This window comes from Lissotriton vulgaris, chromosome 11, assembly GCF_964263255.1.
Source record: "Lissotriton vulgaris chromosome 11, aLisVul1.2, whole genome shotgun sequence".
Classification (NCBI taxonomy): Eukaryota; Metazoa; Chordata; class Amphibia; order Caudata; family Salamandridae; genus Lissotriton; species Lissotriton vulgaris.
Genome location: NC_141699.1, coordinates 188330536 through 188356796, shown reverse-complemented (window position 1 = coordinate 188356796; position 26261 = coordinate 188330536). Strand labels below are relative to the sequence as shown.

General features: G+C 44.3%; 1 protein-coding gene across 4 annotated transcripts in view; it reads left to right on the top strand.

The window, feature by feature from the left end:
• The window catches only part of CMKLR1 (chemerin chemokine-like receptor 1), a 317974-nt gene that overhangs the window by 188205 nt on the left and 103508 nt on the right, over positions 1-26261 (top strand). For 2 of the 4 annotated variants that reach the window (XM_086943085.1, XM_086943086.1), the window contains exon 2: positions 5279-5367. The exons of 1 other annotated variant lie outside the window; for it this stretch is intronic. The gene's annotated coding sequence lies outside the window, so the exon portion shown is untranslated. Of the gene's footprint in view, positions 1-5278; positions 5368-5390; positions 5598-26261 lie in introns of those variants that run through there. One more of the 4 variants, XM_086943087.1, reaches the window with a different exon arrangement.

Here is a 26261-nt window from a genome sequence, read left to right as displayed (position 1 = left end):
GAATACACAACCTTGCAGAGGCAGGCTCAAATGGTTAGGTAAGCAAATACCCACAAAGTGGTATTTACAAACACAGAATATTAAAATAAACGTCACTAAAAGATACAGGCATACTAAATTCGAATTTCTACCATGTTCTCTGAGTCTGCTAGGAGTATAAACATGTATTAATCCACCAGCCCATTCTGGCCTATGGAGAACAGGTAGCCTTGCAATAGTGAAAAACAAAAATGGCTGTAATTCTCTATTAGGACATGCCACACACATCAGGGCTTGTCCTACCTTATACTTACAATGCGCCCTGCCCATGGGCCTACCATAGGGGTGACAAATATGAAGACAAGGGAAGGTGTAGGAATCGGCAAGTGGGTGCACTTGCCCAGTCAGCATGACAGTACCAGACTACACGCAGGCTCTGCAATGTCAGACCTTTAGATACATTTTACACGGCCACTTCTGTGGGTGGCACAACCAGTGCTGCAAGCCCACTACTGGCATTTGTATTTACACACCCTGGGCACACTCAGTGCACTGTACTAGGGTCTGACAAGTAAACCAAACATCCAATCATGGAACCACTAATCAATACATCAATTTACAGTAGGGAGCACTCTCACTGTGGCACTGGACAGCAGTGACACAGTGCCCAAAGCATGTGACACCAGCAAAAACACATGAGGCAACAGTTAAAATGGAAGGGAGACCCACGCCAATGGGGCCAGGTCTAACAGTGCCGCTAGTGGGATTTCAGGCAAGAGGGAACAGTTTTGTTTCCTATGAAGTGGTGAAGGGGAGGGAAAGGGCGGTGAATTCTTTTTGGCGGAAATGGGCTGACCCTGCAACATGCAGGCAGTCATTGGGACTCTGGGCTGGCGGGAGAGTGGGCTGTCCTGCTGGTGGTCCTGGACTCTCCGGCCCTACCCTAGTAGCCGGTGCTTGGAGGAAACAAGATAGCGAAAGCGGTTGTGCCAGGAATGCGCTAAGCAGTGCTCTGTTGGCCATGTCAAAAGGGTAGACGACGGATAGTTACCTCAAATGGAAGTAGTGGAAAAAGGGGTTGGATTGTGTCCTGCTGGTACAACACCTCTCAAGAGTTGGTCTAGTGATGCCGAATTGTATATACATGGTAACCTGTGGCGTACCTGTATACCGCGCCACCTTATGTTCAGTTATGTGTGTTGGTTTGGTTTAATAAAAGTTGTTCAAAATGTTGAAGGTTTATCAACAAATAAAGATGGTGTTATTTGACAAATATTAAAAGCTACGCAGTGAACACCAATCACTTGTAAAGTGTTTCTGTGATGGGAAAAGGGGGGATAAAAGTGTTGACGACGAATTGCACGTTATATGACGACTATAATCCTTTCTAATAATCCTATCTGAAATAAAGGATGGGGAACCCTGACCATAAATTTAGAGAGGGGGATAGAGGTCTGAGAGGAAAATGTCAGCAGGATCAGACAGGCGCATACCCATAATGCTTTCATGAAATCTGCATAACCACTTTATATTTTCAAAAACAAATTAAGGAGAATGTTAAACATATTGCATGCAATATTACAATGGCACAACATAGATTTCAAAAGCAAACATGAATGAAATGTGCTTCTACAGTGTTAAGCAATAGTTCACCCAAAAACTATTAGTGCAAGAGAGGTGCTCCCCTTGCAGCAGGAGGCCATTTTCAAATACATTATAATAAATATTAATTTATTTTCTGGTTTTCAGGTGGCATTTTTCATGCAAAACAACAAATGATTTTCACTCAAAATAATACCTGCTAAACATTACGATGCATTTACATACTTAATTGCATTATACTTCCAGTCAACTTTTCAAGATGGCTTGTATGTTCAACATAATAGTTCCAACCAGATGATGTTGATACTAAATCAATCAAACTCATGCATTGTAACAGAGGTGGCCTGGTGCCAGCATACAAAAGGAGCAAAAACAATGTATGGCACTCAAAACCCGGGAATTTATACATGTATTTTACACATAAATATATGAAATCAACTTCCAAGTTTCTGTTCCCAAAGACTATTTACCATGTCCCGATGGTTCACATTTAGAAGCAAGCAATGGCCTAATAAACCCTTTTAGAAAGTCAGCTTTACATAATAAGTACATTACAATCTGCAGAAATAAACGAAAATGCTTATTTGATGTATCATCCAAATAATTATGGAACGCACACATTTTAATAATTGATAGCTTTCATTTTTTTGAATAAAATCGTTTCTTTTTTCTTTCTTTTGTGGATAACTAAACGGAAGTAATGCTTTTTTCTTAGGAACCGAGGTAACATAGTATGTGCTTCCCGGAGGGGAAACTACCATAACAATGCATGCCTTACATCACATGCCTTTACAACGCGGTCGTTGAAACGACCGCGTTGTTACAGCGTGAACCATTGCATCGCAAGTCGTTTCAACGAATTGCTGTAGGGAGCGCACTGGTGATGGATTTACAATCCAACGCCTTCCATTCTGTTGGAAACAAACTGGAGTAGGGATATTATACTATTCCTATGTCCAGCGCGCCCCCTACAGCAAGTCGTTAAAATGACTTGCGATGTAATAGTTCACATTGTAACAATGCAGTCATTGTGACGACTGTGTTGTAAAGGCATGCGATGTAAGGCATGCGAAGTAAAGGTATATATTTATCCGTGAGCAATGGTTTATATTAATTCATTATTGTATAACATTTGTCTACAATGCATCTTGCTTTCAGTAAGTGTTTAGACAGACCTGGCAGCTCACAAGGCATTGGCTTTCTTTACAAGGTCTCCCTGTGAAGAGCTAATATCACCTCTTGGTAGACAACATGAGCCAGAAAACCCTGAACAGAGTGAGTTTTCAACTCATGCGTGGAGGCTGTCCTTGTCTGATGCCCATCAGTGTTCTTCAACCACTCCAGGGCAGGGCATCAGTGGAAGCCTCTAAAGCTTTTGTCTTGTTTGGGGTCAGGGGTGTGGCTGGCAGGGTGGCTCTCAGGCAGTGCTCAGAATCCCCTCTCCATGGCCCTGTCCCTTTGGAAGCTCCCTAATGGCTGATGAAAGAAATGGACTCGGGCCCTGAGCCCCTCACCAGACTCCACTACCTAAGCTCCAACTCTGACATGGTGAGAGTTTTCTCAAAATTGCCAGGTCTGGATTTGCTGATTATTTAGAATGTGTGGACATTACCGGGAGAAGCCTTATTTTCAAGATGGCTTCTGCATTCCTTAAATAGTGTTGGATGCTCCTAAAAGCAATACTCTCCATACATTGAAGTAGTAGCTCTCCATAGTCGGGGGCAGCCAATGTTGTGATGGGGCAAAATACTTCTTAGGACAGATCTAAGACTGTTGATGCCTTTAAGCAATGAATAAAGATGCTGACACAAAGCGACCAATGGACAAAGGCGGCTAACCCAAAGTCCACTCTCTGTTTTAATTAGTAGTGTCAGAGCTATAAAGAACAGCTGTGTATTAATCCTAGTTTCTTTCCATATAAATGCATTATGAATTTAAATTGTAAGTAAGAAGCACCTATGAGGCAGTTTGAGGCAGTTTTCCCAGATGTGGTCTACATTTTGCCCATGGGCTCAATGAAGCCGACTGGGTTTAACTTGAGGCTCACAATTGTCTATGCTTACATCTGTATGACATCCTGAACTGCAGATTTTGGGATTGTGCTCCATGACAAAGCAGTGCACCCCCATCACATGGTTCATGCTGAATATTCATGTAGTCCTAAAGCACCAGCACTGAGAGGGGGGGCACCTGTCCAGAATAAGAATACTTTTTGCAAATCATAAGAAACACGTGTTACCTCTGTCGAGCAGATCACGGAGGGCGTCCCAGCAGCAAAGGATCAGTTCAACACTTCATTCCACTGGATGGTTTGAATGAATGAAATCAGGTAGGTTTGGGAGGACGGGTACATTGTTTGCCCGAACGGAAATTGATTCTTTTTGTAATCCGGCTGCACTCTGGCGTTATTCTATTGAGGGTAGATCAGTACCTTAGTAGGGCCCAAGGGGCAGATTTAAGTGCCCCTTGCAACACCTTTACGCCACCATTGCATCACTTTTGTGACAAAGCGGTGCTGTAAACAATGCGCCTCTATTCGACATATTTACAACATGACGCATCTAGTTAGATGCGTCATGTTGTAAAGGCCTGTGCTACATTATACCAGTGAAATCTACGAGATTTTACTGAGTCACTTTTACATCCCCGCTGCGCCAAATCCTTACGCCTGCTTGAAGAATGCGTAAGGAGTGACGCAGCATATTTGGTATAGGACACCCCTGAGCACTTCTGGAGTTGCACCGCGCTTGCAACACAACTCCAGCACTGCGTCACCCTTACTCCGACAGATGCGGCACGCATCTGTCTATCCTTACGCATGCGGCGCATCCATGGTGGCACAAGGGATTTTTTGAGTCACGCAAAATAACTGGTGCATCCCTGTTAATATGCAAGGATGCTCCAGTTATTGTAAATCTGCCCCCTAGTTCCTTGTATCCCTGTTGTTTTATTGCAGGTTCTGGATTGTGGTTGCACATCAATGCACTGTCTCGGACATATTCATGCCCTTGGCCATCAACAATCAATGTACTGCCCTTACTGATGACTTTCATTCTGAGGGCCTAGGTAATCCTGACTCTCCTGATTTTGGCTGCATCAGGGTAAGACTGATGAGAAGTAAAGCACTGGCGTAGAGGTTTCCCCCTACAACACATTTAGCCAGGATTTACGTAGCAACATTTGTACAAGGAAATTTGTGTGGGAAAAGTGTGTGATTCCGAACTTTAAAAACTGGGGAAAACTCGTGGACTACATTGACCCCCATTCCGACCTGCAGAGCTCAGAAGGGGGAGCTAATGTCGCCGAACCAAACTAAGGCACAGAAAGTTCCCCAGGCAGAACTATCTACGCGTTGCTATTGTGTCACCAGTAATACATAAGGCTAGACAACAACACAATATTATACAGTAAGCACAGATATGTTTCACTACTGTAAACGACTACCACAAACTTCACTCTGATATTCTGAGTTACTGCTACCAACACAGCTAACTCTGAAACAAAAAACCCTTTGCACCTGTTGTAATAAGCATGTGTTTCGCTGCAAAATTCAGCGTTCCCATTACAAATTTCTGTGCAGAAAAACAGATTTCCATTCCAAGATTTGTTAGCAGAAGCAAAACATCTGTAGCTATTTCCCTACCGAGCCGCTTGCCAGCACAGAATGTAACACAAACATGCATTTCCCTCTTTGTAGGAGGAAGACGGCAACAGGACAGATACTCGGAGAAGGTCAGAGGCTGCTAGCAAACAGGACAACTCTCTGGAGCAAAGCCCCTCCTGCAAGTAAGTCTCCTCGTGTTTGCAGCTTGACGTAGCTCCGATGCTCCTGGAGGGCTCTGACGCTGAGCAGACACTGTGGGAGTTTCATTAGTTAGAGCTGAGGTACCTCCGGTCCAGCAGTCAGTGATAGGAAACAGGAGGCTGCTGCGGCGAACGGAGTCACTTCCGAGCGGTGGGATGGAGACACTTTTATTCATAATTCGGGTTTAACAATTGTTTGTGCTTTGCCTCTGGTATGTACACAATTTATACAATTTTACTTACTTTTCACCTTCCCTCTAAATATTGGCTACTTGCTGGGCGCTGATTGTATGCATTGACAATATCTAAGGCCTTATGTACTACCAGCTTTACCAAAGTTACTAAACACGATTGCCCTCTCATAACATGGCTGGGCTCCAGTTTTTTTTTTCCTGCTGATTTTGACTGTGTTGCAGTTAATTGATAAAATGTAAAGGTTTCTGACCTGCGCTGTTGTTCATTTGTACTGTATCTGCACCAGTTGTGGCATAGGTTGACGGTGCTATATGTCAAGTTGCCTTGACTTTGCTTAAAGGTATGATAGATTTTCTGTGACATTGACACTTTAGTTTGACTGATGGCTCCATGTCTTCAGGGACAACATTTTTTCTTCATTTAAGTTGCTTCTTTTAGGTAACTTTGTAATCCAGAACTGTAGATCTCTTCGTTCAATTTATGTAAAGTATCAGCATGCCATCAATTCCCAGAATGCACCACTACTTGGTTAGATGAATGTTTAGGATTCGTACACGGTGTCCCTCATGATATGATACGAAGACAGCTTGTAGCCGTAATGATACCTTTTATGGATCCGTGACAGCTGTGATGCAGATGTTACAGGTGTGTATGACTATACTGACACAGAAATGGTTGAAGTAAAATAGCATGTCCATGCATGTAGTGAACTGTGTCCTTCATTGGTCACTGACTAACTGGCTGCTCCTACAACTAAATGGAACTGATTGAGTCACTACCGGGCAGAGTTAGGCAAGAGTCTGCGGGGGGGAAACATCATGGGATATTCTCAGTTCACAGTCAGAAGACAGAAAGTGCATATTGCGTCCACATACAAGACATTGAATCTAACTATATCTGGGATGTTTCTTTATCTTGTAGACTACTACATAATTACCTGAGAAATAAAAGACCTTTTAGTGAGGGCTTCATAGTCATCATTCACGGATGTTCTCCAGTTTTAAATGGTTTCTAACCCACACAGGGGATAGCAAATGTTTTTTGGGACTTTAAATGAACTTTGAATACTTTTTAAGAGTGTCTGTCTCCTCTTTGGATTTTCATTTAGTATTGTAAGCAATAAAATTGCTTTGTTTTCTCATGTGGACGTATATATTCAAAATGCTAATGCTTGTAACTGGAATCAGAACAAACATTCGCAGGAACAACGACCTAGAAGGTGAAGGGGGAGAGACGTTATATGAGGGAAACAGTTCAGAGATGGTAAAATAGAGAGGTGAGGAGACGAAAGGGGTGGATGCAAGAATTCACCTGTCTAGTCCAATTCAAAAAGTCCACCAGTCCTGAATTTCTTTGGCATTTCTATTTTTTGCATTTTATCTGCGAAATTCAAAAGTATGACTGCTGGAAGACACAAGAAAAGCAATGCATTGGCGTCTCTTACATTACATTTGGCAACTTGAAATCCCTGGGGAAGATGAATGGTAAAGTGGTATGATAGATGGCAAACGAGAACATATGGACTGGGAAAGTGAGTTAAGAAAGAGAATAGAATGAAAAAAAGTTGGAGAAAGGGAAAGAAATAGAATGAGATGGAAAGAAGTACGGAAATGGATAGACAGAGAGAAAAGGGAAAAGAGTCCTATAGCAAAGGAACGGGTGAGCAGAGGAGAAATTGGGGGAGATAAAGACTTGGAGAGGCAGGGATGTGGTGGTTGGAAGCAGTGGTATGAATTTCTCCAAAGTCAGATGTTAATAGGTTATAGAGTTCTATATTTTACTGCATTTGGACATTTTACCTTTGAGGTACTAAGTATAGATTGTAGGTGCTAAATGGAAAACGTGTAACAATAATGGCTGGGAAACTTTAAAAGCGAAAGGCAAGGGAAATGAGGTGTATAAAAAACAATCAGGCGGTCAATTGAGAACGATAGAGGCAGGAGAAAATGACAGGGGAGGAAAGAAGTGATGGCAAAGGGTGAGAGTACAGAGGGAACCGAAATGGTACTTTTAAAAGGTGGAGGAACAGGGGATAAGGAGAGAGAGCTATGGCAGAAAGACGAAAGAGATTGGGAGATGGAGAGTAAAAGTGGACAGGGCAATGTAGCATGTGTATTTCAATGCTGGTGGTAGGTATGTTCAAGTCGCACATCAGTATCAAGGGGCATACATTATTAAATATATTAGTTATAATTCAGGAGGGATATTACAAACAATACGCCTCACTCCCAAAAGGAGTACAATATGGAACTAATCATTCGGGATAGTTCCTAAGAATATCAACTGCAGTTTGTTGCACAACATTTATGAGTGCTTAGAATTAAAACATTCAAGTCCACTATAGAATCAGACATTCAATGTAGTACTTGGTTTCCTTATTTTTGTTCATCTTTAGTGCAGACGGATGATATTTAATTGTTTGAATTAGTAAACGAAAACACACCTAAGGTGATGAGAGGATGCTTGCAATAAGTCTAACCATTGAGGTAGTATTCCAACGCGTTGCTCTTTTGCCCACCATGCCACCTCAGTTTTTACCCACCTATATGCAAATCAGTCTTGATCCTGCTCCAATAGGAACAGTCCAGCCCAAACGGCTAACCGAGGTCCTCTCTGAACTGGAACACAAGCAACCCAAGACTGTTTTCACCCTGATAGGGGCTCTTAAGTCAGTGGAGTCTGTGAGCATGGGACCCACGTCTGCGCATACCCTGGACCTCTTAGGGAGTTCCAACAAACATGCAAAAGTTAATAGGAGGAGGCTTTCAATATGTCTCATCAATGGCAATCATTTTGGGTGGCATTTCAAACTATTATTTTTTTGCACACTATGCCATCTCAGTTTGTCACTTCCTATTACTTTGTTCTTGCAATGCCACTTGTATCAAAGTAAATGACTTACATCCGCAGTGAGTATAATATAGATACATTTTGAGTAATTTGTGACTTCTTTCAAGTTTAAAGTTAGTACATTCTAGACTCTTTTCTACTTCCATATTATTCCCAGATTATAAGATAAACTTACTAAACGGCCGGCCGGCAAACTATTTTACTGTTAAAAGTCTTGCATTTTGAGGTCCTATGCAGGTTTTCTTGCACTGAGTTTAAGAAGAGCCTTATCATCATTTGCTTCACTGGCTCAGTGCAAAACCTAGTGTCCAGTTTTGTTTATGTGCCTGAAGTGTGTAAAGTAAATTCATTTAACTCGAAATTTCTCTGAGTTAGTGCATTCTTTTAGAAAGAAAGAACCCAAACAGATACACTATGATCAGTGTTTCAGAGTTGTGTTGTCGGAAATTAAAGCTGAAACTGATTAAGGGGGATAAACCCTAAATTTAACGCTATTTTCTTAATGCAAAATGCACCCAAGGATGCATTTAGTACTAATGGCGGTAAATGTTACAGAACAGGAAGAGCAGCAGCTGGCAGGCACCTGCACTCTATTCCTGTGCTCTTGGTTTGTCATTTTTGCCAAAAATTATGGGAACGGGAACATTTAAGTAATTTCCAGTCATTTTGCATCACGAGGGTAAAACAGAATTACTGAAATTACTCTTAAATTACTCTGATTACTCCAGCATAATAAAACGTTTGCCCAGGTCTAGTTTAAGATGCAAACAGTTAGCACAAACTTTCTCTAAGTTAATACACCAACTTTAAACAGAACAAGTCGAAAAAAGTGAAGAGATATTGCCACTCACTGTTTCAGACTTGTTCTGTCTAATGTTCAGAAATTAATTAACATGCAATTTTGAGTTATGTGGTTTCCGTTATATGCATAATCACAGTCATTAAAAACAAATAGCCTGGCAGTAACATTATCATCACAAGAATCTGTTTCAGGTCAGAAGTATTTGGCAATGCATACATAATTGACCAGAATGTGGGAATTGATGAAGTACATTTGACTGTACTGCTAACAGAACTGCACGGCACGGGATCATTCAAATATTACAGAACAGGTAATGTCCTTGTTCACTACCCTTTTCATACTATGAAACGTGAATTGTCTAGTGTCTGTGCATGCCAAATGATATATACTCTAAATTACATGGGACATGTTCCTGAAAAGGGAAGGATTCCTCTTTTCAACTCCCTCTGCTGCAAATGGAAATGTATGCATGGCCACAAATATCTGGTCAGCAATTGAAATGGCCAGTGGTTGGCAAGCATACAATCCAGTTAGTGTGATCAGCCCACTGTAACTTTCTGTGCATATGTGTACCTCATCCCTCGCGGTAAACCCCCTCACCTAAAGGTTACTGTTGGACCTGACCCTCTCTGTAGGATCACTCTCAAATATTTTGCCTTCAACCCTCCTTTTTTCTGAAACCGTTGTTGCTGGTTTTAAGGTAACCAGTGCCAAAGTGCTTGTTCCCTCTCCCTTAACCGCATCGCTGCCGCGGCGATTTTTGCGCTGTGCGGCTGTTTTCCCTTTTCCGCGATACATGACGAGCTCAGCTCGTCATCAGCACACGCCACCCGTGGGTGATGACGAGCTGAGCTCGTCTTCAGCATCGAAAGGGTTAAACATGGTGAAATTGGTTTGTACCCGATTAGCATACTAAATTTACTTGAAAGTCACCCCTAGAGTAGGCCCTAAACAGGGCAGGATGCAGTGTATTTAAAACGTTGGAAATGTACTTTTAAGCTATACATGTCCCGATAATAAAGAACCCACACATTTATTGTTCACTGCTGTGAGGCCTACCTCACCCATAGGATCACATTGGGTTATTTTTTTACATTTAATACGTGATAACTTTATTGTGGGAGCATGTAAGATAGTCATGCTTGGTGTCTGAGGAATTGTAATTTTAAAACCCTATTAATGATAAAATCAGATCAGATTTTGAGATACAATTGAAAATGCCACTTTTAGGAAGTTGGCATTTTCGTATCCTATCCATTTGGTGCCTGCAACCTCTCCTGGGCCACATGACTAGGTGTCGTTAGTATTTGGCCCATGTATATACCTCCTAGACGGTGTCACAAAGGAGGGTCTGGATTTTGGCAAGATGGGCAATCTCTGACTTGCATGGCCGGACAGGGAACCAAAACCGGCCCTGGCAAAGTGCTGGACCAGCCCCCAGTTGGGGGTGCGACCGAGTTCTTTGCCAGTGCCGGTTTTCGGCTGATTTTGTTACACGGCCGATTTTGCAGCTTTGCTGCAAAAACGGCACTGTACCAAAAATGGCCCCTAGGTGCCCAAAACCGTCTCCCACCCTTGTGGCACACAGGGGGATTGCCCGATGCCCGCGACGGCCAGTCCGGTCCTGCTGACTTGATGGGCAGTGGAACTGTCACCTACCATACTTGCACTTAAAAGGCTCTGGCCGAAATCACACACAATGGATTTCACACTAGACTATTGTGTTCCCAGACATACCGGGACCAAGGCAGGAAGGCCGAAGATTCCAGACACCTCTGCAGGGGGTAACCCCAGAAGCTTCTTTCACTTCAAATTGGGAACCAGATATAACAAACATTTGCAATGCAATAGGTTTCGGATTTGTGAAAGTTAGAGCTATTGGCATTGTAAATTAAAATGTTTTCTACCCATGTATTTTCGTTTGTAGTATAGTGGATGTATGTGGTATGGAATGTGTTGGATTGGAATTGTTAGTTGTAGAATAGTGTTTAAAAGAATTGTGTGGTGTGGATTGGATTTGTTTAGTGGAATTATGTGGCATGGTGTGCCGTGGAATTATGTGGATAGTAATTATGTGGTATTGTGTATACTGGAATGATGTGGAGTAGGATTGTGCGCCATGGAGTCTATGTATGTGGAGTAGTATTTTGTGCTGTAGAGTGGTATGTAGTGGCTAAAGCTGCAGGTGTCGGGAGTCTGAAGGGGCAGACTTTATGCTTCTGATGGTAAAACCCACTCAATTTATTTATTTATTTATTTATTTGTTTATTTATTTATTTTTTATTGATTTTGTCTTATACAACAAGAAAAAGCAGATCATACATCAGTTATGAGCACCAATTACACATATCTCAGAGTTCCATCTTTAGATCTATTATGTAACATATAAAGTTAGCACAATGTCATAATTATAGCACAAGCATTGATCCTGACAGTTCAGTCATGTTTAGCGATGATAACAGATAGTAAGGTCTAGGACTGGAACGTGGTGTCAGAGACCATTGTTGACAGATCTGGGTTGCTACGTAAATAGTCAGATAGCGGCACCCAGATTTCAGATGGTCTAGAGCCTGTAGGCAGTTCCTCAGCATACAGTAGAAAGTTATCTCTGCAATAGGTTGTGTCAACTAACCAGTCCCTAATCGTTGGAGTGCGTTTGTTGTCCCAGTGCATGGATAGTCTACGTTTCGCTAATAATAATAGTATGGACACCAATTTCTTTCTCTTTGCTCTTAGCGGCCCATCCAGGCCAAGCAAACACAACCTGGGTGTGCATGAGATACCACACAACATCATTAGTGACAGTGTTGATCACTGCGGCCCAGTACTTCCCCACCTTTTCACAGCACCAATCAAGGTGGGCGAAATCCGCCTGATCTATCCCACATCGCTTGCACCTTGTATCATCACGCAGCTTAAGTTTGAACAATTTCAGAGGAGTGTGGTATACTTGATGAAGATATTTATAATGAATAAGACGTAGATTCCCATTGTGTGTCAAGAGTGTGATCAGTGTGCAGCACGCCGTCCAGTCATCCTCTGAGAGAGGTTCATCCAGCATAGCCGACCACTTGTTTCGCATTCGGACTGTATCAGCTCCTATCTCCGCCTGTGCTTGCTCATATAGTCTGGATATGATGTGTGCATGACTTGGTGAAGTTAGCAGCAATTGTAGCGAGTGCAGAGTAGGGGGTTCATCAGGGAAGGAGGTGTACAGTTCACGAGCAGCTGCTCGTATTCTATAGTACAAAAAGCGAAAGATCGGTGTCTGGTGGCTTACATATGCTAAGTCTTCTTGTGTGATAAATGTGCCATTTGGGTACAGGTCTCCTAGCAGCGATATGCCCACTTGCTCCAGGAGCGCCATATTGTTCTTTTCCATCGTAACTGATAATCTAGAATGATAAGCTAACGGAAGAGTCGGGGCATAAATAGGACTTTTATGTGCCAGATGCCCGAGTCTCTCCCATGCCTGAGATGTGGTGCGTACGGTGTTTATCTCCTGCAGTGTGAGGTGAGGTCCAGTATGTGATATGATGCTCATGAGTGGTATCGGATACGCATCTCCATGTTCCACTGCTAAATGCGGCATATACGGTACTGGGTGGTGCCAGTAGTATGCAAACTGTGCTTGTGCGCTTAGATAGTAGAGATATATGTCTGGGACCGTGAAACCACCTGCATGATAAGGGAGGGTAAGCGTGCGGAGGCCAATCCTAGCCTGCTTCCCTGCCCAAATCAGCCACACAAAGATCGTGCGTAGCCTAGCAAAAACTGATACAGGAGGAGTGATCGGTATATTTACAAATAAATACAATAATTTCGGAAGTATCACCATTTTTAGCAATGAGATCCGGTCAGCCAGGGAAAGGGGAAGTGCTATCCACCTCTGTATCTGCTCTTCCACGCGGTCAATAGTCGTGCCATAATTTTGCCTGATCACTAGTTCTACATCCTTGTGTACCCAAATTCCTGAGTATTTAATTGGGTGAGCTTGCCACACCAGAGGGAAGTCTAGTTGTGGTGCGCTGCTGCTAATAGTCAGAGGCAGCACTGCAGATTTACTCCAATTTATATGTAGGCCTGACTGTCTACTGAATTTCACGTATTCGCGTAGTACAGGGGAGAGGTTAGCCTCTGGGTCCCGGATGTAGAGGACCATGTCATCTGCATATAGCGAAACACTAATGGGCCGCAGTTGGAATCGGAGTGCCGTATGGGCATATTTTTGGCGTATTTTGCAAGCAAGGGGTTCCAGAGCTATTGAGAATAGCAAGGTAGAAAGCGGACACCTTGCCGTGTACCTCGCTGGATGGGTATCGGTCCGGATATATGGCCGTTCACTTTAATACGGCCTGTGGGGTTTGTGTAAAGTAGGTTAAGCCATGTCAACAGTCGCAAGGGGAGGCCAATATGTCGCAAAATAACGAACATGTATGGCCACTCCACCGAGTCAAATGCTTTGGCTGCGTCCAGTAGTACAGCTACGGCTCTGGATTTAACTGATGTAGCAATGCAAATATCGTTCGCAAGTTATGAGTGGTGGATCTGTCTGGGATGAAGCCCGATTGGTCTGGCAGGACAATCGTGGACATAAGTGGTTGGAGTCTTGTGGCTATAATTTTGGCTAATATTGTAACGTCTGTGTTAATTACGGACAAAGGTCGGTATGAGTCCGCCCTTGATGGGTCCTTATCGGGTTTTAGAAGTGCCACTATGAGCGCTTCTCTAAGCGTTTATGGGAGGGCGCCAGTGTTATGTGCCTCTTCATACATTTCGAGTAGATGGGGAATTACATCTTCTGCGTAAGCTTTATAAAATTCTCCAGTAAACCCGTCGGGTCCCGTGGCCTTTCCGTTCGGTAAGGCTTTAATGGCCGCAAGTGTCTCCTCTTCTGTTATCGGTAGTGCTAGGTATTCTTGATGTGTATCAGAGAGCCATGAAAAACCAAAGGTGATGATGGACGGAGCGTTGACAATACAAACACTCACCCCCAGTCAACTGATCTGGGTTTAATCCTTCACCGTTCTTTAGCTCACTCCGCCACCCCAGTTCAGACATGGCCATATGCAAATCAGTCTGACACTGTGCCTCATGAGAACCCGAACTGCCAAGCCATGTCTTCCCTGGACCGGAATCAAGCTTCCCAGGACCGGTTTCTGGCATTACAGCCGTCTTCAGCCGAGCATGCTTGAATCCAGTAGCAAAGTGAGCAAGGGACTCACGTCTGAGCATACCCTGCCATCTTAGGGCGAACAAAGAAAAACCAAAGGTAATGATGGACGGAGCGTTGACAATACAAACACTCCCCCCCAGTCAACTGATCTGGGTTTAATCCATCACCGTTGTTTAGCTCACTCTGCCACCCCAGTTCAAACATGGCCATATGCAAATCAGTCTGACCCTGTGCCTCATGTGAACAGTCCAGCCTGGACCGGAATCAAGCTTCTCAGGACCGGTTTCTGGCATTACAGCCGTCTTCAGCCAGGCTTGCTTGAATCCAGAGAGCCATACCAGCGCTATGTCCTTAATGTATTGCAAAATTTTAGGTTCTGTGGCCGTGTGTTGGGCAGTGTAAAAATCTCCATAAATTTTAACAAACATGGATAGAATCCCCGGGGTGTCATAATGTAGTTTCCCTTCATTATCCTCAATCTGCGTAATTACGTGGTGTTTGTGGCTGGTGCGTATTTTCTGCGCTAGATTTCTACCCGGCCTCCCACCCTTGCCCAATCTGCGTGCTCTGTAACGCTTGGATGTGTAACGTATTTCCTCCTCCGCTAAGTCATTATATCGTGTGACTGCCTCGCGTATCGCCCCTAGTGTAGCCGCATCATGCGTGATATCATAATCGTCTTCTAACGTTTTGATGTCATGTTCACAGTTCTGTATTTGCGTTCGTATGTCCTTTAATATTCCTGCAGTCATGCCCATACCCCGCGTATCGTTACTTTGAATGCTTCCGACTGTGTGCATGCACTATCCACCGATTTACTGTTGATGGTAAAAAAATCCTCCACAGCTGTATGTAATGCTTCTTTATACAAAGGGTCCAGCAGTGCCATCACATTAAAGCACCATACAAAGGGAGGTGGCACAAATGTGGGGATATCCAATGTCAAGAGAACTGTCTTATGGTCCGACAACGTTTTGGGGAGATGTGATATGTCAGTAGCCCATGTGGACATTCGGTCAGCTAGCAACCAATAGTCAAGCCTTGACCAACTGTTGTGTGCAGTGGATGAGTGTATGCTTTCTTGCAGTGTGGGATGTTGTTCTCTCCAGACATCATGTAAGCCAAATTCATCTATGCCATTGAGAAGAGCATCTACTACTCACTTGTGATGTTCAATCGTATCATGTGATCGATCTAGAGTGGCATTCAAAGCAACATTCAGGTCCCCGCCCCAGATCCATTCTACAGGCCGTTGATCGTGTAGCTTGTCAAATAAGGACATGTAAAAATCCGGGTCGTCTATATTAGGACCATATGTGTTTACGATACCCACTCTCGTCCCCCCCAGTGTGCCAGTAACGATTATAAACCTGCCCTGTGGATCTGGAGCAGTGTGATCTAGTTGGAATTGGACCCCCCTGTGAATAAGGAGTGTCACCCCTCTGGCATAGGAGGAGTATGTGGCCGATATTGAGTGCTCTGCCCAACTATGCCCAATTGTCTTAGCTTTACTAGGAAGCAAATGCATCTCCTGTAGAAGCGCTATGTCTATACCATGCCTATCTAGGTATGCTAATATCTGACAGATTTTCTTGGGACTGGTAAGACCTCGAACATTCCACGTCCACGTCAGTAGTTTCAATCGCTTACCCATCACTGCTGAACCACCACCGTGCAACATAGAGACACTTTGTGCATTTTATACGGGTATAGAATCTGCTATAACTATAAGTAGTGATGTGATAATAACGTGCAGTGACTGTTTTGATCGCAACCAGAACCCTGCCCCCTCCTCCCACCCACTCCGCCATCCCAATCATGACAAAGCCTAGTACCCCGATCTTCTGCCCAAAACTAAGAGAAAAACAAGTGAGTACCCATATAGTTACAAGTTGTCCATTCATGGGTCCCTCAAGTAGGGCAACCAACGTGGATCACACAAGGGGGGCCGGTAGCCGCCCACCATAAACCCCAGCATCGAGACGCTGGGTGATAAAGCCTTACTTGCTACATAGCGAGTGAATAGTTACAGGTTAGTACAGCGTATAAGCCTACATATTCAGTCAGGAGTTCTTGCCACACCATGCAGGTATGTGATCATGTCTCACATTTCTCTAACACACTGCCAGAGTCAAATGCAGGAGGGAAGAGAGACAGTTAGCAAAGGATACATAGTGAAGAGAAAAGAACATTCCACAGATTGTTCGCATTCGTTTTGCAATAATAATCTCAGTCTAAGTATTTTAAATCCAAGAAAGGTAGATCCTCATTCTACATCCGAGAGGTGGCCTTGCTCAATCTGTTGGCCACGTGGAGATCTGCCTCTCAGTACATGGGGGTGATTTGCCTGCAGATACTTTATCACTTCCTGAGGAGTGTTACAGATCACACTCTTCCCCTCCAAAGTTATTTTCAGGCAAGCTGGGTACATCATTGCATATTGGACAACATTCTCCCTCAACTTCCGCTTGGTATCCAAGAATGCTTTCCTCGCCTCTTGGACCTGTGAGGTAAAGTCTGGGTAGATGGAAATGTTCATGCCTTCATGCGTGAGGGTTCCAAGTTCACGGGCTCGTCATAGCGCTGCGTCCCTGTCCCTATAGTTTAATAGTTTGGCCACAATTGGACGTGGTTTTGCCCCGACCGCCGGTCGTGGTGCCAGCGTGCGGTGTGCTCGCTCCACTATGAAGACAGGAGAAAAGGTTTCTTTACCAAGGATGGTGGTCATGAGAGTTTCGACATAAGCCGCCATATTGCCTGTGTGGGTGGTCTCCGCAATGCCCAAAATGCGCAGGTTGCAGCGCCTAGACCTCGCCTCCTAGTCCTCCGTCTTGGCAGCCAGACTCTGCATAAGCTTATCTACTTTTTTCTGTTTTAATTCAAGCTGTCGCGCTGCATCTTCTGAGTCAGATATGTGACGTTCGGCCATGCCTATGCATTCCGTGTGTTTGTCCAGTCGCTCAGACATGCGGTCCACCCTATATGCTAAAGAGTCAATCTTACCATCGATATCGGTTAGGGTGGATTGAATAGTAGCAAACATCGCCTGTACATCCACCGCAGACTGTGTAGTCGGGGAGGACGCGGCATCTCGAGTCGGTGTGGGCCGGTCAGCAGGTGGTGCAGTCACTCTCCTCTGCTTATCAAAAGGAAGCTTCGACTGTGTTTTCTCCGGCTTGCATATGCTTGCTCTGTTTATTGGCAATATTTAAGATGGTGTCTGCCGGTGTCTAGCGCTTTGCACCCCAGCAGCGCGATCCCAGTGCCTCAGGAGAGGTAACCACAGGAGCAGCGCATGGAGAGGGCCTAGTAGGCCTCTAACTTCTAGTGTCAAATTAGTTGCGCCAGCTGCAGGTAACAGAGTGTAGCCCCACGTCGTGCAAAGGTATACTCTAGTTGAATTGCGGTTCTTTCAGTGTTTGTCACGACCCATTATCAGGAGGTTCATGGAGATCTGATGACCGGGCATTTCCATGTGGTTCACACTGCCGCCATCTCACGATCCTCACAAGCCGGTCGGGCCCCGTAGCACTCCGCCTTTCCTACCTTAGTGGGTTTCAGTTGTTCCACAGCGCAATCAGGCCAGTCAGGGGGTACAGTTTGGTTTTCTCTTGCAGCAGCCATCAGCAGCGGGGATTGGGCCTTTGAGGCTCGACGCGGCCTTGTCTCCGATGCCGAAGCCGCGGGCTTGCATTATTTTAGCGCCGTCACACACAGCAGGGCAAGGTCTCCGAAGCTCCCGATGAGTGCTGGAGCTCTTCCGTCAACGTCGGCCGATCTTCTCAAGAAAGGTATCGATGGAAAGCGCACACCTTCCTCTTACAGGGTGGCTAAAAATTATTAGCAGCTAACAGCTAGTAACCCAGGATTATTGCAGGATAGGAGCTTGATCTGGAGAGCTCGCCTATGGCGCGGCCATTTCCTAGCGCGGCTAGTTCCGCCCCTCATCAAACCCACTCAATTTATCACTTTACATGGCATGAATAAATAGGCTGGAGAATATTAGATAATGTTAAGCGCAGGGATTATAGTTTGATAGAATGAAATGCGATTTTTGAAAGGAGGTGTGGGCAAGTTGAAGGAGTGCAATAATAGAGATTAAAGCAGACAGGCATGAAACCTAGACTCGGAGGGAGGAGGCTTGCAGAGGGTGGAGGGGAAGGACTCGGTCAATTGAAGGAAAGAAAGGAGAGGGTTCAATTGAAAGTTTATTGATGTAATATTATGCCAAGTCTCTGCCTTCAAGCTGTTACCAATTTTGCCAGGTTATTGCATCCTTTAGCATTTGTCCCATGCTGATTCCCCCTCCTCTACCCCATTAAGCAGTGCAGGTATAATGAGGAAAAAAGAATGCACCCATGCCACTGTATTCATTAGTGCATTTTACCTGCCACCCCCTTCTGCATGATCCTCTACAACAAGGACCCAGGACGGGCTACGCACACTGTATCTGTTCTGGCACGAGCAGCCAGAAAGCTCGGAGGGTTGTCTTGTCTTGTGCACATCACAGCAGCCCCAATGGAAGTGCAGAGGTAAAACCTTGTAGGCCAGTGACTGAGCTTTATTTGTACGTTGAAGCCTGGGTCATAGGCAACAGACCTGGAAGGATGGCTTAGTAGCTTTCAGGTCTTTCTCTTGCAGCCTACACATCCCTGCAAGTAGTTCTGTTGCCTGTAACTTACATTGCAAATGCCAGGGCGACTGACACATTGGCATCACTTCCCCCTATAATATTATGTGCACACATTTAGTAATGTGCATGAAGCTATCCCGTATGTTGGCGGTTAAATTCTGCACAGTGTGTCGGTTTCCTAGTTTTGTGTGTTTTACACACAAAAAAACATACATCTTTATTGACTCGTAATTTTGCCGCCAAACTATTTACCTTCTTTTATACCTTTGTGTGACTTCGTAAGATGTGCCTGTTAAATTGACCCATTAACCTCAATGCTTGTCCTGAATTTTTAACCTTTTCCTTGAATTTTTATAGTCACTGCCCAGAATTTGCCTTTATGCTATTTGATCACCCAAAGAACAAATGAGGAGAAATTGTGTCTGTGTATGCAGGTGTGTGTATGTTTGCGCATGTGTGCACAGGTGTAGCCTACACTGTTTCAGTTTGTAGTGATGGCATTGTGTGACGTCACCAGACAAACCCCCCTTGAGTGCGGGCGGAGTGCAATGTGGTTACCTCACCTACCTACATAAAGTTTTAATGAGATTTTGAGTACCTTGAGGAATGTGCTTTAAAATGTATTAATGTAGAAATATTTAGAGTGGCCTTGTGTGTTTGTGTGTACGTGAGTCTATCTGATTGATGACTGCACATTTGTGTTTTGTGTGCACGAGATGTACTTGAATGTGTTTTTATTTTGTGGAAAGAGAAAAATGTGAAAAGTGAAAAAATAAGAGAGTAAAGAGAAGGAAGAAATGTGCAATGGTTGAAACTAGAATCAGGCAGAGGTTGAAGAGGGTAGAAGAGGGATGGGATGTGCTAGAGTGTTGGGGATGCAAGAGGGAGGAAAACTATGAGTAGTGAGATATGAAGAGAAAGAGGCTTAATGGTAATGAGAGCACTGGAAATCCTATAGAGAAGGCGGAAAAACATATAAAGAGCTTTACTGAGTGTTTATAGTACATATATTAGGAGGGAGACAAGAGAAGGATGGTAATAAAGACAGGGAAAGAGGAGGAAGATGGGAGTAAAGAATAGGGGCTAGATACTGAGGACAACAGGAGGAGCGATTGAGACTGATGGGGAGGAGATGTAAGCAGGAAAAAGACTGAAGAGAAAGTGGGTAGGAGAAGTCGAGGAAGAACGTGAGAGAGGGACATAAAGGAGTAGAGAGAATGGGAAGAGAAGCCTATGGGAGAGATGGCAAGAGGAACTGATGGAAGAGGAAGAACAGGGAGGAGTAGGTAGCGAAGTCTGGGAAGAGCAGTGCTGAATTTGAGCCGATGTTTGCCGATGATGGGCACCAGACTAATTTTAGTTATTCCTACATTTAGTGAGAGCAACAGCGGTACTGGCATGATGGACACCTACTATTGCCAGATGGCTGGCTCTGAGCACCAGTGACCCTGCCATTTTGCATGCTGCAGAGCAGTGTAGGCGATGGTAGATTAGCTGGTGCGAGTAGAGTGGGAGGTTGGTATGTCTGAACCCGGCTCAGCAGTTGATCGCTGTGGCCCCTGTGGCAATCGAAGTGATCCAGGGAGAGGTTGAGCCTGGCCAATAATGTAGGCGCAGTCTCCCGAACCAGGCAGTGGGTTTGGGAGGAGTGTACAGCTTCTCTGCAAAAAACAAAAGAGACATATCACTGCTTAAACCAGTTATGAGGCAGCAAAGAAGAGCGACACTGCACTGAACCAATGGTAAGCAGCAGGCGGGAGCAAAGACCTTTATCAAATATAGCAGGTCTTGCAGACAGTGCTTGTGTGCTGCCTGGGCTCGAACTAAAAAGAAGACCCACAGACCCATTTTTCAGATCACTTCTGGACCTGTGGCCTCTACAAAAAAAGACTGCACAGCTGTGTGAAGTCTGCCCCACTGACGAAGGACTGCCCTACTGCCCAAGGTCTGCTTTGCTGCTGTGGAATGCCCTGCTAAGGCCACCTTGCCTGTTAGGTCCTAGACCCTCCAGAATGTCTCCAAGGGTCACTTGGGTAACTTCCTGTTCTGAGCTACAGGGACACAACAGACTGCTCAGCTCAAATGCAACTCAATGCATCTTGACTCATAACTGTGTATCACAGCTTCTTTTCAGAGGCTCTTCAGGCAGCCAACCTCTTGCAAATCATCTCAATGCCAACAACCAGCCCAATTCAACACATCTCGATGCACCTCGATTCCAGACAATTTATTACAGCTCCTGTTTGTTGGTTTCATAAATACCGACCCAGGGCTATGCATCTTGACAAACCAGTCCATCTTGACTCAGCACAACGCATCTAGACAAAAGTCCTTGCAGTACCAGTGGCTTCATCACCTTCGATGCAGCGTTATGAATTTCCACACCTGCACTGCAGTTCCTGATTAGCGGCTTCCCAGGGAACTGACGCAGCACAACACATTTTGATGCATGACTTTGCCCTGCAAGCTCCCATCAATGGCTCTTTTACGCTTCTGTCGCTCAGGCTCACAAAAGGGCTTTGTGTTCTTTGCTGCCCAGACACAAGGTACTTTAACAGCAGACTAAACTCAGTCTTGTATCCGGCCTGCGCTCCATCATGGTCTAACTTTGTGACTTGGACCTGTAGTGTAGTTCCTATTTTCCCACAATGCTCTGCGCATTGGAATAACATAAACAGCAGTGTAGACGTAGGACTGAGGTCATCTAGGTCTCTACTGACTATGTTAAACTTAATTTAGGTTTGCGCCAGCTAGCTCAGAGGTCACTGGAAAGTTTCTTGAATGAAAAGGGAGGGACAACCTCACCTGGCTCAGACAAGAAGGGATTCAGTTTCCGACAACTGCATAAACATGACAACTTTGCTCCCTCAGAATAATAGTATATCTCTAGAGTCGTGTGAAAACAATAGACACCTATTTCACTCAGTCAGCAGTGCATACTTAGGGGCAGATTTATGGTAACTGGCGCATCCCCAGGGATGCGCCAGTTAAAATGCGCCACAGTGCGCCACAGCTCCGCCAGCCATGGTGCGCCGCATTTATAATGCGACGCACCATGGTGAAAAAACGGCACAGATGCATCTGTGCCGGAAATGTGGCGCATTGCTGGAGTTGCGTCGCAAGCGCAACGCAGCTCCAGCAAGGCTCGGGGGTGCCCCATTTTAACAATGCTGCGTCAAGACCTACGCCTGCTTCAAGCAGGCGCAGGCTTTTGACGCAGCATTGGCTTAAAAGTGACTGAGTAAAATCTCATAGATTTCACTCAGCCACTTTTGCGAGGCGCACCTGCCCCGGAACGCCCACCCTGCGCCGGAACGCCCACAAGCGGCGCAGGGCTTTACAATGTGACGCATCTGCCTAGATGCGTCACGTTGTAAATCATTCGTAGGGATGCGCCACGTTTACGCCGCCTTGCGTGACGCAACAGCGGCGTAAACGTGGCGCAAGGGCCTCATAAATCTGCCCCCAAGTTTCACCAGAGTGCAGAGAAATAGAGAGACGGCCGTTTTCAATAAAAAGGTGTTCTTTATTGAGCAGTCTTCTTTCTCATGCAAAAGAAGTGAATTGCCACAATTGCAATACTTAAAGTAAAGTAAAGTGCGTACAGGAAAAGTAGTATTATGAAATAATACTGTAAAAGCATTGATATGGTTTCTTAGCCCTATGATACTTTAAAATGGATAAAATATATACATACATAGATACATTGACTAACGTACTCAACTGGTGCTTCTAACTAGGCCTACCCCAGTGTACCTGACCTAAGCCTAATACGTGGGAAGGGATGAGCAAGTAGCAGTTTAAGTTAAGTTGGTTAAGATTATTTTGCCAAGAATCTGCATCAAGAATTCTCTCAAGGGTTTAGTCAGCTCTGTACCTTGGTAATAGAATGTGGGAGGTCTGGTATCTCTTTCCTCAGGACTCGATATTCCAGCAACCCGCAAGGGTAGGCTGGAAACACCGGAGCTGGATTTTCTCGGCTGGAGAAAAAGACAGCTTCTCTCTCAGTGCGTCAAACAGGAGGGGCGGCTTCCGTGGGCACTCGCATCAGCTGGGCTCTCGGGCAAGTAGATGGCCGCTCTGCTCCAAACCACTGTGTGTTTGCTTAAGGCAACTGTTGGTATTTTATACTTGGAAAGTGCCGGGTTTGACGTAAGGTTGGACATAAGACGTCACTAAGAACTAACAGTTCTTTCTGGACTTCAGGAGTTCTTGTTCAAATCAAAAAAAAAGCTGGGGGGTTTTCTCGGGCTGCTGGAGGCTTGGTTTGTTTAAAGAACGCGTTGTGCTTTCTAGGAGTCGATGGGAGTAGCCGTGCTGTGCTTTGGACTGCATAGGCTATTACTGAATATGGATCTGATTCTTATGCCTTTATCAGGATATTATTGATTATAACCTCACAAGGGCATAAATCGGGAATATAGAATTAGGGTCCTAGATATGAACAGGACAGACCTGGTCCACTATTATCAAATAACCAAAATAGGCGTTTCATGCTTCAAAACATTTAAATTTCATATCTCATCTTCTACTAATTGTTTTTTTTCGAAATTATTTATTAAAGCCTAATCTATTTTTCTAGATTACTGTGGGGTTTATCTTGCGTCATGTTTTCACTTTATTACTGTTTGTAGTGCTGCGTAAATACTTACACATTGCCTCTATGTTAAACCTTACTGCATTATACCTAGCTCCCAGAGGGTTAATGTGAGAAATTGGGTTGTTGGTTCAGTGGGGTCTGAAGGGTGCTCAAGCAACAGCCACAATTCCTGTCAGGGTGAACCACTTAAGTCACTAAATTAACCTGTACTTAACCCTCTGGTACATTGGCACAAAAGCAATGAGGCTTAACCTAGAGGCAATGTGTAAGGAATATATGCAGCAAACAAACTGTAAACACAACACATGAAAAATCCCACACCCCTTTAGAAAAATAGAGTTACATTTTAATAAATTATTTGGCACCAAAATGACAAACATCCAATTAGGAGACACTGAGTTATTTATTTTTTAAGTTTAAGGTAATATCTTGTCCCTAAAAGATCAAAGCACATATCTAGTTGCACGGGACCGGGTCAAAGTTGATAAATATGGCCAACCGTGATGGAGTTCAAGTCAGATACATGAAGTGGATTGGGCTTGGTCGATGCTAGCCTTTAGACTTAGAAGAAATTTCACTAAAAAGTTGCCTAAGAAGGTAAAGTTGAGCGGGGCAAAGGTGCAGGGGTTTTTCCAGGAGATGACATAGTTGACGGGGAACCACTGGACGGAGTTACAGTGACATTTTCGACATTTGGACTAAGTATATTTTTTGGCACTCAAAACTCTCCAGTGGGACAAGGTTGGAGGCCTAGCTGACAAGAATTGCACATGGCTAGGTACCCCTTTAGCAGAGGACCGCTGACCAGGAAGTGCTGCTGTGGAGAAGAATTTAGTGGAAGCTGCCGCAACGTCAAGCTGACTGGTGGTGTACCATGGATGGCTAGACGAGCAGATTGGCCTTGGTCTTCTCCCAGTTCTAAGTCTCGTTTTTAGGCAAAATAATAATTGAATCCCAAGTTTTAGATTTTGGCTATCTGGACACTTCTAACACCACCACCAAGGGCCCAGGACTATATGGCACCACTTGGGGGCTTAGGACTGACTCAAGGTGGATCCAGGTGTGAGTTTCAGATGGTTGTAGCCTTTGCCTTCCCTGAGGCTCTGATCAGGAGGGCAGCCAACTAGTCCCTGGAGTCAATTTGGTAGTCCTGATTTAAAGAAGTGGAACAGGGCTTCAAGCAGCAGGGCTCTGAGGGTTCAAGGCAAGCTAGAGCCAGCAGAGCAGTCCTTCCAGGTGCACCAAAGCAGTGTTCTGAGGTTCACCAGAGACAACAGTAGCAGGCAGATTTCTGAGAGTCCTTCCACAAGTCCAGAAAGTGAACAGAAGAGTAGGTCTGAGGGTCCTTTTTTATATCTAGTGCTTTCTTTGAAGTAGAAAAGTTTAGAGAGAATTTCCTTTGAGATTCTTGAAGTATTCTGTCCATCCTGCTGGCTTCATGAACAATGTAGTGGTGACAAGCACTTTGTTTGAATGCAGAGTACAACCTATTAAGTTGCAAGTTGCGCTCTGACCAGCTCCGTCACCCCATCGTGCCAGTGATATCTCATCCAGGCACATCTAATCCCTCTATGGTGTGGCTGTCTGGGAGGAATATTCTAAGTCCAACTGTCAACTACATCCAGTCATGTGACCAAGGAACAGGCTACAAGCACCAAATAGTTAGGTCGGGAAAATGTCAACTTTTTAAAAGTGTGAATTTTAAAATTGTCACTTAAATTCTATATCTAAGATTAAAGAGGATTTTAAATTATAATTTCTCAGATATCAAGCATACCATGTTTACCTGTTCCCAATCAAACGATAGTACTTATTAACTTCAATAGGGCAACACAAAGTTTTCCTACAGGAGAGGTAGGCCTCAAAATAGTGAATTATGAATTGAGGGTATTTTCCCTACCAGGACATGAGAACTAGAAAGTACATGACTGATTTTCTAATTACAATACACCCTTTTCTATGGGTTACCTAGGGTCTACTTTGGAGTGACATTAATGTATTAAAAGGGGAGTTTAAGGATTGGCAAGAAGGCTTTTTTGGCAAGTCGAATTTAAAACTGCATGCAGCTTTAAATTCATGCATGCAGCTGCTAAGGCAGGCCTCAACATATTTTAAAGAACTACTTAAGTGGTGCAGGCCCACTTGCAGCATTTAATTTACAGGCCCTGGGTATATGGTATGCTACGTTACTAGAGACCAGACTTATAAGTAAAATAAATATGCCAATCAGGTGTCAGTCAATGTTACCATGTTTTAGGGAGTGAGCACAATCACAGAAAGGTGAACAGAGTCCTTAAGCCAACAAAATTAGTTCAGCAAAATATGAGGGTGAAGGCAAACGTTTTGTAAGTAGACTACCCTAAGGATAACAGGTTTAACAGTTAAGCACAGGATAACTTGGGGACTGCTTGCTTTTCACCCTTGCAAGAATTGTTTGTGTTAATTGAGTAGGGTTTCAACCCAGCAACCAATTACCCTATTCCTCACATTTACAGATGGTCACAAAACATAAAAACAATGGGACAGTGGAATTGTCACCCCAAACTGTGCCCCACAGTCCTTCCTTAGGTGGAGCGCTAGTGGCCAGTGTTCACACCAGAGTGAATCTGTATTGTTTGGT